This window comes from Triticum dicoccoides, chromosome 4B (assembly GCF_002162155.2).
Source record: "Triticum dicoccoides isolate Atlit2015 ecotype Zavitan chromosome 4B, WEW_v2.0, whole genome shotgun sequence".
Classification (NCBI taxonomy): Eukaryota; Viridiplantae; Streptophyta; class Magnoliopsida; order Poales; family Poaceae; genus Triticum; species Triticum dicoccoides.
This window is the reverse complement of record NC_041387.1, coordinates 126,567,323-126,582,593: the sequence shown is the minus strand read 5'-3', so window position 1 is coordinate 126,582,593 and position 15,271 is coordinate 126,567,323.

Sequence of the window (15,271 nt, the reverse complement as noted above, 5' to 3'; positions counted from 1 at the left end):
GGAGCAAAGGAGGGGGCGCGCCCCCCCAAGCCCAATCCAAATTGGGAAGGGGGCCGGCCCCCCCTTTCCTTCTTCCCTCCCTCCTCTTCCTTCCCTCTCCCTCTCCTAATAGGAAAGTGGGGAGTCCTACTCCCGATGGGGGTTGGACTCCCCCTAGGGCGCGCCACCCCCCTTGGCCGGCCCCCTCCTCCACTCCTTTATATACGGGGGAGGGGGGCACCCCATAGACATAACAATTGATCTCTTGATCTCTTAGCCGTGTGAGGTGCCCCCCTCCACCATAGTTCTCCTCGATAATATTGTAGCGGTGCTTAGGCGAAGCCCTGCGACGGTAGAACATCAAGACCGTCACCACGCCATCGTGCTGACGGAACTCTTCCCCGACATTCTGCTAGATTGGAGTATGGGGGACGTCATCGAGCTGAACATGTGCAACAACTCGGAGGTGTCGTAGTTTCGGTGCTTGATCGGTCGGGCCGTGAAGACGTACGACTACATCAACTGCGTTGTGCTAACGCTTTCGCTTTCGTTCTACGAGGGTACGTGGACAACACTCTCCCCTCTGGTTGCTATGCATCACCATGATCTTGCGTGTGCGTAGGAATTTTTTTGAAATTACTACGTTTCCCAACAGCAGCCCCCCCGGGGGGGGGGAATCGTGGCCGACCTGTACCGTTTGGTAGGACCTTTTAAACTTAGGCGAGTACTGGACTGCAGCTAAGCCTCCGAGTGGGAGGCAGACTCACCACTCGGTAGGATTTTTTATCACTTAGGCGAGTACTGGACTGCAGCTAAGCCCCCGAGTGCGAGGTAGACTCACCACTCGGTAGGATTTTTTATCACTTAAGCGAGTACTGGACTGCAGCTAAGCCCCCGAGTGCGAGGCAAACTCACCACTCGGTAGGATTTTTTATCACTTAGGCGAAACGGATTCGCAGCTAAGCCCTCGAGTGCAAGGCAGACTCACAAATCGGTATGATTTTTTATCACTTAGGCGAAACGGATTTGCAGCTAAACCTCCGAGTGAGAGGCAGACTCGCCACTCGGTAGGATTTTCTCTTCAACTTAGGCGAAACGGATTCGCAGCTAAGGCACCCACTGGGGGATTTTAGAACATGTAGAAAATGAACAACAATCATTCGGAAGACTGTAAAATCATGTCTTTTGATAATCAAACTAAAATGTACTTCTTATTACATCTCAATAGTCTAAATAATTTTAAGAATAAAAGGGTAGAGCAGTTCCGCATTCCAAGCGCATGGCTCATCTTTACTGTGCTCGACGCTGAAAAGACGATACGCTCCGTTGTGGAGCACTTTGGTGACGACGAAAGGGCCTTCCCAAGCAGGAGCAAGCTTGTGTGGTTTCTGCTGGTCCACTCGAAGAACCAGGTCTCCTTCCTGAAATGCCTGACCCTTTACATTTCTGGCATGGAATCGACGCAGGTCTTGCTAATAAATGGTCGATCGGATCAAGGCCATCTCTCTTTCCTCTTCCAGGAGATCGACTGCATCTTGCCGAGCCTGCTCTGCTTCCTCTTCTGAGAAGAGTTCGACTCAGGGAGCGTTGTGGAGCAAATCACTCGGGAGAACGGCTTCGGCTCCGTAGACTAAGAAGAATGGAGTCCGTCCAGTCGACCGATTAGGAGTTGTCCTCAATCCCCAAAGTACTGACTGGAGTTCATCGACCCAAGCCCCTGCTGCATGCTTGAGGTCACGCATCAACCGGGGTTTCAGTCCTTTGAGAATCAATCCATTTGCTTGCTCAGCCTGCCCATTCGACTGAGGATGAGCGACCGAAGCGTAATCGACCCTCGTGCCTTGGGAAGCACAAAAGGCTCTGAATTCATCAGAGTCGAAGTTCGATCCGTTATCCGTGATGATGTTGTGTGGAACACCATATCTGAATATCAATTCCCTGATGAAACTCATAGTTGTACTGGCTTCAAGGTTTTTAATGGGCTTGGCTTCGATCCATTTGGTAAACTTGTCGACTACCACCAGCAGATGGGTAAATCCACTCCTGCCAGTCCTCAGAGGTCCAACCATGTCCAATCCCTAGACAGCAAAAGGCCAGACGAGTGGAATTGTCTTCAGAGCTGACGCGGGTTTATGGGACATGTTGGAGTAAAACTGACATCCTTCACACTTGTTCACTATTTCTTTTGCCATCTCATTGGCACGTGGCTAGTAAAATCCGGCTCGGTATGCTTTGGCCACAATGGTCCGAGAGGACGCATGGTGACCACAGGTCCCCGAGTGAATATCATTGAGGATCATTCGGCCTTCTTCTGGCGTGATGCACTTCTGGCAGACCCCAGTTACACTTTCTCTGAACAACTGACCTTTTATCATGGTAAAGGCTTTAGATCGTCGGACGATCTGTCGAGCCTCTTCTTCATCCTCTGGAAGTTCTTTCCTAAGAATGTACGCAATGTACGGCACCATCCAGTCGGGAGTGATGACCAAAACCTCCATGACTAAGTCGACCACGGCTGGGATTTCGACTTCAGTCGGATCTGTGGTGCTCTTGGGTTGTGGTGACTCTTCAGTGAAAGGTCTTCCTAAACTGAAGGTGAATGAATATGTTCCAAAAACACATTGCGGGGAATGGCCTCTCTCTTTGAACCTATCTTTGCCAATCTGCACAGCCACTCGGTAATCCTCAAGCCAAGTTTCAGGCTTGGATTCTCCAGTGAACTTACTGACTCCGGTCACCAACCTAAAGTTGGGAGGAATCACTGCCGCCCTGATGGCTCTGCTGAAACACTCTGGACCGGAAACATGCACTCTCCTGCCACTTGGACGATCTCTGCCAGGGTCTTCTCTATGCACTCTGTTCCGGTTGACTAGGCCTTGAACGAGGATGAATCTCGCATCGAAGCCTGGCTCTCTTGGGTCGACTGGTGCTCTGCGCTCGCCACTGTGACGACGTCTGTCATCGTTCCGCCGAGGCCCATATGACGCACTCCTCGGAAGAGGCGTGGGCACTTGACGACGATCGTCGCGGTCGAGCCGATGATCATACTGTCCACGGCCCTCACGCCACAGGGGCGATCTTGGGCTGTGGGCCAACTGAACTGTATCCGCTACTACGGATCTGCTGTGAATCCTATTCCGCGACTGAGACACTGCTGTGTTCTGCTCTCCTGCTGCCCGGAGCAAGGCCCGGACCTGCATCAACCCTCTGCCAGCCTCCGACTGGGAAGGTTGGATCGACTCTGCTATTCGGGCCGCAACTATGAGGTTCTGAATCGGATTACGGTATACCTTAGGCGGAGGCGGGAAAAGCTGCCGTCGACTGGACTCAGGGACCCGCTCCCGAGCACGCTCGACGAGAGCACGCTGAAGGTTCTCCAGTCGAGTGTGCTCAGCAAATTAGCCAAGCGCACCTCTTCCAAGGCCTGAGCCTCAGGGGTTTCTCCAACGATGGGCGTGTGGAGTGCATCCATGTTGCGGCAACGAAGTTCTTCCCTCTGCTGCGAATAAAGGGGTTCGGGATGGTATTCCTCATGGACGTGTGACGGATCGCCGCACCATCTTCACCGTCTTCACGACGGAAGCCAGGCGGACCGCGCGGTCCCTCGACCATCAATACTTCAGCCGCAGGGTCGCTCCTATCGCACTCAGATGCGGTGTCCCGGAGCCAGTCGACAGATCGAACAGGTCGTGGAGAGTTTCATCGGGCTCGATTGCCGCGACTTGATGGGTGGACGTGAAGGAAATATGCCCTAGAGGCAATAATAAAGTTATTATTTATTTCCTCATATCATGATAAATGTTTATTATTCATGCTAGAATTGTATTAACCGGAAACATAATACATGTGTGAATACATAGACAAACACAACGTCACTAGTATGCCTCTACTTGACTAGCTTATTAATCAAAGATGGTTATGTTTCCTAACCATAGACATGTGTTGTCATTTGATTAATGGGATCACATCATTAGGAGAATGATGTGATTGACATGACCCATTCCGTTAGCCTAGCACTTGATCGTTTAGTATATTGCTATTGCTTTCTTCATGACTTATACATGTTCCTGTAACTATGAGATTATGCAACTCACGTTTATCGGAGGAACACTTTGGGTACTACCAAACGTCACAACGTAACTGGGTGATTATAAAGGAGTACTACAGGTGTCTCCAAAGGTACTTGTTGGGTTGGCGTATTTCGAGATTAGGTTTTGTCACTCCGATTGTCGGAGAGGTATCTCTGGGCCCTCTCGGTAATGCACATCACTATAAGCCTTGCAAGCAATGTAGCTAATGAGTTAGTTACGGAATGATGCATTACATAACAAGTAAAGAGACTTGCCGGTAACGAGATTGAACTAGGTATTGGATACCGACGATCGAATCTCGGGCAAGTAACATACCGATGACAAAGGGAACAACGTATGTTGTTATGCGGTTTGACCGATAAAGATCTTCGTAGAATATGTAGGAACCAATATGGGCATCCAGGTTCTGCTATTGGTTATTGACCGACAATAGTTCTAGGTCATGTCTACATAGTTCTCGAACCCGTAGGGTCCGCACGCTTAACGTTACGATGACAGTTTTATTATGAGTTTATAAGTTTTGATGTACCGAAGTTTGTTTGGAGTCCTGGATGTGATCACGGACATGACGAGGAGTCTCGAAATGGTCGAGACATAAAGATTGATATATTGGAAGCCTATGTTTGGACATCGGAATAGTTCCGGGTGAAATCGGGATTTTACGGGAACACCGGGGGGTTACCGGAACCCTCCCGGGGGTTAATGGGCCTTAGTGGGCCTTGAGGGAGAAGAGGAGGGCCGGCCATGGTAGGCCAGGCCCCCCCTCCCCCTAGTCCGAATAGGACAAGGAAGGGGGGCGGTGCCCCCCTTTCCTCTTTCCCTCCCCCAAGTCCTAATCCAACCAGGAAAGGGGGGGAGTCCTACTCCCGGTGGGAGTAGGACTCTTCCGGCGCGCCTCCTCCTAGGGCCGGACGCACCCCCCTTGCTCCTTTATATACGGGGGCAGGGGGCACCCTAGAACACACAATTTGATCTACGGATCATTCCTTAGCCGTGTGCGGTGCCCCCTCCACCATATTCCACCTCGGTCATATCGTCGCGGAGTTTAGGCGAAGCCCTGCGCCGGTAGAACATCATCATCGTCACCACGCCGTCGTGCTGACGGAACTCATCCCCGACGCTTTGCTGGATCGGAGCCCGGGGAACGTCATCGAGCTGAACGTGTGCTTAACACGGAGGTGCCATACGTTCGGCGCTTGGATCGGTCGGATCGTGAAGACGTACGACTACATCAACCGCGTTGTCATAATGCTTCCACTTACGGTCTACGAGGGTACGTGGACAATACTCTCCCCTCTCGTTGCTATGCCATCACCATGATCTTGCGTGTGCGTAGGAAATTTTTTGAAATTACTACGTTCCCCAACAGTGGCATCCGAGCCAGGTTTTATGCGTAGATGTCATATGCACGAGTAGAACACAAGTGAGTTGTGGGCGATACAAGTCATACTGCTTACCAGCATGTCATACTTTGGCTCAGCGGTATTGTGAGATGAAGCGGCCCGGACCGACATTACGCGTACGCTTACGCGAGACTGGTTTCACCGTTACGAGCACTCGTGCTTAAAGGTGACTGGCGGGTGTCTGTCTCTCTCACTTTAGCTGAATCGAGTGTGGCTACGCCCGGTCCTTGCGAAGGTTAAAACAGCACCAACTTGACGAACTATCGTTGTGGTTTTTGATGCGTAGGTAAGAACGGTTCTTGCTAAGCCCGTAGCAGCCACGTAAAATTTGCAACAACAAAGTAGAGGACGTCTAACTTGTTTTTGCAGGGCATGTTGTGATGTGATATGGTCAAGACGTGATGCTATATTTTATTGTATGAGATGATCATGTTTGGTAACCGAAGTTATCGGCAACTGGCAGGAGCCATATGGTTGTCGCTTTATTGTATGAAATGCAAACGCCCTGTAATTGCTTTACTTTATCACTAAGCGGTAGCGATAGTCGTAGAAGCAATAGATGACGTAAACGACAACAATGCTACGATGGAGATCAAGGTGTCGCGCCGGTGACGATGGTGATCACGACGGTGCTTCGGAGATGGAGATCACAAGCACAAGATGATGATGGCCATATCATATCACTTACATTGATTGCATGTGATGTTTATCCTTTATGCATCTTATCTTGCTTTGATTGACGGTAGCATTTTAAGATGATCTCTCACTAAAAATTATCAAGAAGTGTTCTCCCTGAGTATGCACCGTTGCCAAAGTTCGTCATGCCCAGACACCACGTGATGATCGGGTGTGATAAGCTCTACGTCCATCTACAACGGGTGCAAGCCAGTTTTGCACACGCAGAATACTCAGGTTAAACTTGACGAGCCTAGCATATGCAGATATGGCCTCGGAACACGGAGACCGAAAGGTCGAGCGTGAATCATATAGTAGATATGATCAACAAAGTGATGTTCACCATTGAAAACTACTCCATCTCATGTGATGATCGGTTATGGTTTAGTTGATTTGGATCACGTGATCACTTTGATGACTAGAGAGATGTCTGTCTAAGTGGGAGTTCTTAAGTAATATGATTAATTGAACTTAAATTTATCATGAACTTAGTACCTGATAGTATTTTGCTTGTCTATGTTTGTTGTAGATAGATGGCTCGTGCTGTTGTTCCGTTGAATTTTAATGCGTTCCTTGAGAAAGCAAAGTTGAAAGATGATGGTAGCAATTACACGGACTGGGTCCGTAACCTGAGGATTATCCTCATTGCTGCACAGAAGAATTACGTCCTGGAAGCACCGCTGGGTGCCAGGCCTACTGCTGATGCAACTGACAATGTTAAGAACGTCTGGCAGAGCAAAGCTGATGACTACTCAATCGTTCAGTGTGCCATGCTTTAAGGCTTAGAACCGGGTCTTCAACGATGTTTTGAACGTCATGGAGCATATGAGATGTTCCAGGAGTTGAAGTTAATATTTCAAGCAAATGCCCGGATTGAGAGATATGAAGTATCCAATAAGTTCTATAGCTGCAAGATGGAGGAGAATAGTTATGTCAGTGAACACATACTCAAAATGTCTGGGTATAATAATCACTTGATTTAACTGGGAGTTAATCTTCCTGATGATAGCGTCATTGACAGAATTCTCCAATCACTGCCACCAAGCTACAAGAGCTTCATGATGAACTATAATATGCAAGGGATGAACAAGACAATTCCCGAGCTCTTCGCAGTGCTAAAAGCTGCGGAGGTAGAAATCAAGAAGGAGCATCAAGTGTTGATGGTCAACAAGACCAATAGTTTCAAGAAAAAGGGCAAAGGGAAGAAGAAGGGGAACTTTAAGAAGAACAGCAAGCAAGTTGCTGCTCAAGAGAAGAAACCCAAGTCTGGACCTAAGCCTGAAACTGAGTGCTTCTACTCCAAGCAAACTGGTCACTGGAAGCGGAACTGCCCCAAGTATTTGGCGGATAAGAAGGATGGCAAGGTGAACAGAGGTATATGTGATATACATGTTATTGATGTGTACCTTACTAGAGCTCGCAGTAGCACCTGGGTATTTGATACTGGTTCTATTGCTAATATTTGCAACTCGAAATAGGGACTACGGAATAAGCGAGCACTAGCCAAGGACGAGGTGACGATGCGCGTGGGAAATGGTTCCAAAGTCGATGTGATCGCGGTCGGCATGCTACCTCTACATCTACCTTCGGGATTAGTTTTAGACCTGAATAATTGTTATTTGGTGCCAGCGTTGAGCATGAACATTATATCTAGATCTTGTTTGATGCGAGACGGTTATTCATTTAAATCAGAGAATAATGGTTGTTCTATTTATATGAGTAATATCTTTTATGGTCATGCACCCTTGAAGAGTGGTCTATTTTTATTGAATCTCGATAGTAGTGATACATATATTCATAATGTCGAAGCCAAAAGATGCAGAGTTGATAATGATAGTGCAACTTATTTGTGGCACCGCCGTTTAGGTCATATCGGTGTAAAGCGCATGAAGAAACTCCATACCGATGGACTTTTGGAATCACTTGATTATGAATCACTTGGTACTTGCGAACCGTGCCTCATGGGCAAGATGACTAAAACATTGTTCTCCGGTACTATGGAGAGAGCAACAGATTTGTTGGAAATCATACATACAGATGTATGTGGTCCGATGAATGTTGAAGCCCGTGGCAGATATCATTATTTTCTCACCTTCACAAATGATTTGAGCAGATATGGGTATATCTACTTAATGAAACACAAGTCTGAAACATTTGAAAAGTTCAAAGAATTTCAGAGTGAAGTGGAAAATCATCGTAACAAGAAAATAAAGTTTCTACGATCTGATCGTGGAGGAGAATATTTGAGTTACGAGTTTGGTTTACATTTGAAACAATGCGGAATAGTTTCACAACTCACGCCACCCGGAACACCACAACGAAATGGTGTGTCCGAATGTAGTAATCGTACTTTACTAGATATGGTGCGATCTATGATGTCTCTTACAGATTTACCGCTATCGTTCTGGGGTTATGCTTTAGAGACGGCGGCATTCACATTGAATAGGGCACCATCAAAATCCGTTGAGACGACGCCTTATGAACTGTGATTTGGCAAGAAACCAAAGTTGTCGTTTCTTAAAGTTTGGGGTTGCGATGCTTATGTGAAGAAACTTCAACCAGATAAGCTCGAACCTAAATCGGAGAAATGTGTCTTCATAGGATACCCAAAGGAGACAGTTGGGTACACCTTCTATCACAGATCCGAAGGCAAGACATTCGTTGCTAAGAATGGATCCTTTCTAGAGAAAGAGTTTCTCTCGAAAGAAGTGAGTGGGAGAAAAGTAGAACTTGATGAGGTAATTATACCAGCTCCCTTATTCGAAAGTAGTTCATCACAGAAATCGGTTCCTGTGACACCTACACCAATTAGTGAGGAAGCTAATGATATTGATCATGAAACTTCAGATCAAGTTTCTACTGAACCTCGTAGGTCTACCAGAGTAAGATCCGCACCAGAGTGGTACGGTAATCCTATTCTGGAAGTCATGTTACTTGACCATGATGAACCTACGAACTATGAGGAAGCGATGATGAGCCCAGATTCCACAAAATGGCTAGAAGCCATGAAATCTGAGATGGGATCCATGTATGAGAACAAAGTATGGACTTTGGTTGACTTGCCCGATGATTGGCAAGCCATTGAGAATAAATGGATCTTTAAGAAGAAGACTGAGGCTGAATATAATGTAACTGTCTATAAAGCTCGACTTGTTGCGAAAGGTTTTCGACAAGTTCAAGGGGTTGACTACGATGATACTTTCTCACCCGTAGCGATGCTTAAGTCTGTCCGAATCATGTTAGCTATTGCTGCATTTTATGATTATGAAATTTGGCAAATGGATGTCAAAACTGCATTCTTGAATGGATTTCTGGAAGAAGAGTTGTATATGATGCAGCCAGAAGGTTTTGTTGATCCAAAAGGTGCTAACAAAGTGTGCAAGCTCCAGCGATCCATTTATGGACTGGTGCAAGCATCTCGGAGTTGGAATAAACGCTTTGACAGTGTGATCAAAGCATATGGTTTTATACAAACTTTTGGAGAAGCCTGTATTTACAAGAAAGTGAGCGGGAGCTCTGTAGCATTTCTGATATTATATGTAGATGACATATTATTAATTGGAAATGATATAGAATTTCTGGATAGCATAAAGGGATACTTGAATAAAAGTTTTTCAATGAAAGACCTTGGTGAAGCTGCTTACATATTGGGCATCAAGATTTATAGAGATAGATCAAGACGCTTAATAGGACTTTCACAAAGCACATACCTCGATAAAGTTTTGAAAAAGTTCAAAATGGATCAGGCAAAGAAAGGGTTCTTGCCCGTGCTACAAGGTGTGAAGTTGAGTCAGACTCAATGCCCGACCACAGCAGAAGATAGAGAGAAAATGAAAGATGTTCCCTATGCTTCAGCCATAGGCTCTATCATGTATGCAATGTTGTGTACCAGACCTGACGTATGCTTAGCAATAAGCTTGGCAGGAAGGTACCAAAGTAATCCAGGAGTGGATCACTGGACAGCGGTCAAGAACATCCTGAAATACCTGAAAAGGACTAAGGATATGTTTCTCGTATATGGAGGTGACAAAGAGCTAGTCGTAAATGGTTATGTCGATGCAAGATTTGACACTGATCCGGACGATTCTAAATCGCAAACCGGATACGTATTTTTATTAAACAGTGGAGCTGTAAGTTGGTGCAGTTCTAAACAAAGCGTCGAGGCCGGATCTACATGTGAAGCGGAGTACATAGCTGCTTCGAAAGCAGCAAATGAAGGAGTCTGGATGAAGGAGTTCATTTCCGATCTAGGTGTCATACCTAGTGCATCGGGACCAATGAAGATCTTCTGTGACAATACTGGTGCAATTGCCTTGGCAAAGGAATCCAGATTTCAGAAGAGGACCAAGCACATCAAGAGACGCTTCAATTCCATCCGGGACCAAGTCCAAGTGGGAGACATAGAAATTCCAAGATACATACGGATCTGAATGTTGCAGACCCGTTGACTAAGCCTCTCTCACGAGCAAAACATGATCAGCACCAAGACTCCATGGGTGTTAGAATCATTACTATGTAATCTAGATTATTGACTCTAGTGCAAGTGGGAGACTGAAGGAAATATGCCCTAGAGGCAATAATAAAGTTATTATTTATTTCCTCATATCATGATAAATGTTTATTATTCATGCTAGAATTGTATTAACCGGAAACATAATACGTGTGTGAATACATAGACAAACACAACGTCACTAGTATGCCTCTACTTGACTAGCTTATTAATCAAAGATGGTTATGTTTCCTAACCATAGACATGTGTTGTCATTTGATTAATGGGATCACATCATTAGGAGAATGATGTGATTGACATGACCCATTCTGTTAGCCTAGCACTTGATCGTTTAGTATATTGCTATTGCTTTCTTCATGACTTATACATGTTCCTGTAACTATGAGATTATGCAACTCACGTTTACCGAAGGAACACTTTGGGTACTACCAAACGTCACAACGTAACTGGGTGATTATAAAGGAGTACTACAGGTGTCTCCAAAGGTACATGTTGGGTTGGCGTATTTCGAGATTAGGTTTTGTCACTCCGATTGTCGGAGAGGTATCTCTGGGCCCTCTCGGTAATGCACATCACTATAAGCCTTGCAAGAAATGTAGCTAATGAGTTAGTTACGGAATGATGCATTACATAACGAGTAAAGAGACTTGCCGGTAACGAGATTGAACTAGGTATTGGATACCAACGATCGAATCTCGGGCAAGTAACATACCGATGACAAAGGGAACAACGTATGTTGTTATGCGGTTTGACCGATAAAGATCTTCGTAGAATATGTAGGAACCAATATGGGCATCTAGGTTCCGCTATTGGTTATTGACCGAGAATAGTTCTAGGTCATGTCTACATAGTTCTCGAACCCGTAGGGTCCGCACGCTTAACGTTACGATGACAGTTTTATTATGAGTTTATAAGTTTTGATGTACCGAAGTTTGTTCGGAGTCCCAGATGTGATCACGGACATGACGAGGAGTCTCGAAATGGTCGAGACATAAAGATTGATATATTGGAAGCCCATGTTTGGACATCGGAATAGTTTCAGGTGAAATCGGGATTTTACCGGAACACCGGGGGGTTACCGGAACCCTCCCGGGGGTTAATGGGCCTTAGTGGGCCATGAGGGAGAAGAGGAGGGCCGGCCAGGGCAGGCCGTGCGCCCCCTCCCCCCTAGTCCGAATAGGACAAGGAAGGGGGGGGGGCGGCGCCCCCCTTTCCTCTTTCCCTCCCCCCAAGTCCTAATCCAACTAGGAAAGGGGGGGAGTCCTACTCCCGGTGGGAGTAGGACTCCTCCGGCGCGCCTCCTCCTAGGGTCGGCCGCACCCCCCCTTACTCCTTTATATACGGGGGCAGGGGGCACCCTAGAACACACAAGTTGATCTACGGATCGTTCCTTAGCCGTGTGCGGTGCCCCCCTCCACCATATTCCACCTCGGTCATATCGTCGCGGAGTTTAGGCGAAGCCCTGCGCCGGTAGAACATCATCATCGTTACCACGCCGTCGTGCTGACGGAACTCATCCCCGACGCTTTACTGGATCGGAGCCCGGGGAACGTCATCGAGCTAAACGTGTGCTGAACACGGAGGTGCCGTACGTTCGATGCTTGGATCGGTCGGATCGTGAAGACGTACGACTATATCAACCACGTTGTCATAACGATTCCGCTTACGGTCTACGAGGGTACGTGGACAATACTCTCCCCTCTCGTTGCTATGACATGACCATGATCTTGCGTGTGCGTAGGAATTTTTTTGAAATTACTACGTTCCCCAACAGGACGAACGCCGAGCCACCACGTGTTTCACCCACCGCTGAAGCCGCGATCGACCGGATCGCTTGCAGCGGCGAGCAGCAGGGAGGGAAGACACCATCGGAGCCGACTGATATTGAGTCGACGGCTGCCGGAGAAGGACGCCGCAAACACACACGCGAAAGTGTGTCGCCCCTCAGACGGGGAGCACCTCAATGTCAAGGGGAGCTTCTTGAAGCCACGTGGAGTCGTCGGTGACGAAAACGAGCGCGCCGAGACGGATCTCGCGGCCCTCAGCCAATCCGCCGCCGGAAACCATGATGCTGATGATCGGAAAAACTTGCAACTTCACCAACAAGTCGCTAAGACACCTGCCCCACGGTGGGCGCCAACTGTCGTGGTTCTAAGACTGACAGTAGAAAGGGGGATAGGTATGGAGAGGCAAGATCTCAGCTATGGTGAAGGTGTACACATGAGGTTTACGAGTTCAGGCCCTTCTCGGTGGAAGTAACAGCTCTACATCTCAGTGCCCGGATGCGGTCGATTGGATTATATGTGTGATGTTACAGGGGGTGCCAACCCTTGTGCCAGAGGAGGGGGTGACTTATATAGAGTACGCCAGGACCCCCATTGCCCTCCATTACAAGGGACTTAATGTACATAAAGTGAGGGCGTTACTGGTAACACCAGCCTTAAGTGATGTTAATGACCTTAAAGACTACGGAGTGAACGCCTGCCCGTTGTAATGCCGAGTGACTCCTGGTCTTCTGTAGGTGGAGCGATTCTCTGGATGGTCGAGTGACAGTAGGTAGGAGGACTCCCAAGTGACATGATTGTCGAGTGGATTGCACTCGACATCTTCGACTGGGGGTCTCTTGCTGCCTCTTGGACTTCTTATCTTCTAAGGTAGTGACCTTGGGTAGGACGTATAGGTCAGGCCTATGACCCTACCCCAGGTATGTATCCTCATCACCGGGAGAAAGAAAAAACGTGCCAAAACTTCCCGCGCTCAATTCCCACCCCGTGGCCCCACCGAGTCGGCGACTAGGCATCGTCTTCCTCAGCGCCCCGCCTTGGCTCCCACACGAATCAATGCTAAGGCTGCCGCCGGTCAACCTTCCATTGATCACGGGTGGCGCAGTGAAGGCGAGCCGCCGTGCGTACCGCCCCTTCCTGCCACGCGTCTGCATTGTTGTTGCCCCCTCGCTGCTATAAAAGCCACCCTTCATCGCGGCGGGCCGCACACTCGCCTCCATAACCATGTCTCTCTCACCGCCGACCACCTTCTTTCCCTTGCCGCCAGTGTTCTAGCCCTCTCTCCTTCCTTCACAGATGCCCAAGAGGTTCCCCGGCGACGGAGCGGCGGCCAACGGCTTTGGCCGCCGCCATCTGCATGAGTGGGAGGCGTGGCTTCTCTACAAGGCCAACTACCCGGCACCGCCAGCCAGACATGCGTGTGCCGAGCAGTTGGAGGCTCAGTACCGGAGGCGTCCCCGTGCCCCTGCCGCCCTCCGATGCCAAACACCCCGATGAGATCGTGCAGATCCGGGCGGCGTTGCCGAAGGAAGCGCAACAACAACCGAAGTACGCCCCCGACAACCACACTCTATGGACAGCGTACTTCCAGCCCCGCCACGCCGACCAGCTCGTGTCCATGAACGGTGCTCCGGCACCAGGGGTGCCACAACTCCGATGGCCGCCGTCATTGATGGGGCGTCTCTGGGCGCACGCTCCACGGCGTCCTCGGGCACATCGAGGGCGGCAACGCGGCGTCGTCTTTCTCTCGCCGGAGCGGCAACTCGTGGCTGCCGAGGTGCATGGCGGGGGCGTCCTCCTCTTCGTCTGGCTCCCACTCTTACGACACAACGATGCCGCTCGCCGCCGTCAAGGTCGAGCTCCAGGGGACGCCGGAGCGCTGGCGTAGCCGCGGCGGCAGCCTCGTCATAAACGAGGGCCGTCGCCAACCTTCGCCTCCTCCCCGCGGCCATCTTCGTCTGGTCAGGCCAAAGAAGGAGCCGGCGACGCCGCCCGTGGTCGTCAAACAGGAGCACGTCGAGATGGCCACCGACCACGAAACCGGCCTGAAATGGGCGCGGGACGACTACGTGCGTGAGGAGATGGAGCGCCAGCGCCGCGCTCTGGAGGAGATCCCCGTGCGGCGCCGTTGCCGAGACGAGGGTGGCGTCATCGTCCTCGACGACAGCGACGAGGAGGCGCCAGCGCCGACCAACCCTGTCCGCAGCGGCGACCCATGACAGGGCTGCAGCAAGGGCGACAGCGACGACGATGGCGACTACACTGCCTTCTACAAGCTCCTCAGCATGCAGTAGGCTTGGGGGCGGTGGCATAGTTTTTTTTTTATGTCTCTAAATTTGTATAAATATGAATGAAACCGCGTGAATTTCGTCCAAATTCATGTCATTTTGTTTGAAATTTAGCCGAACTTGCATTTTAAAAAAATGGCGTCTAGGGCCAACTTAGGGCGGCGGTTGGGAACCCGAGCGCCCCCACGGCGAAAATAGCGCCGGTTAGCCCCCGGGAGGCGCTATTTCGGTCCCTGGGGGCGCCGAACGGCTGGAGATGCTCTAAGAACTGTGTTGTTAGAAAGAACTAGTAATCGTGTAAGTGCACTCGCCTCCAGTTTGACAGTAATATTATTTGCAAAACTAACCATAATTAATGTTGATTTCATGTTGTTTAATGCATTTAATGTGTTTCCAAATTACTTCCTCTGTAAACTGATATAAGAGCGTTTAGATTACTAAAGTAGTGATCTAAACGCTCTTATATTAGTTTATGGAGGGAGTATGATTAATACAGTTAACATGTTTTCAAATTAGTAATGATGTGATTGATACATCATTG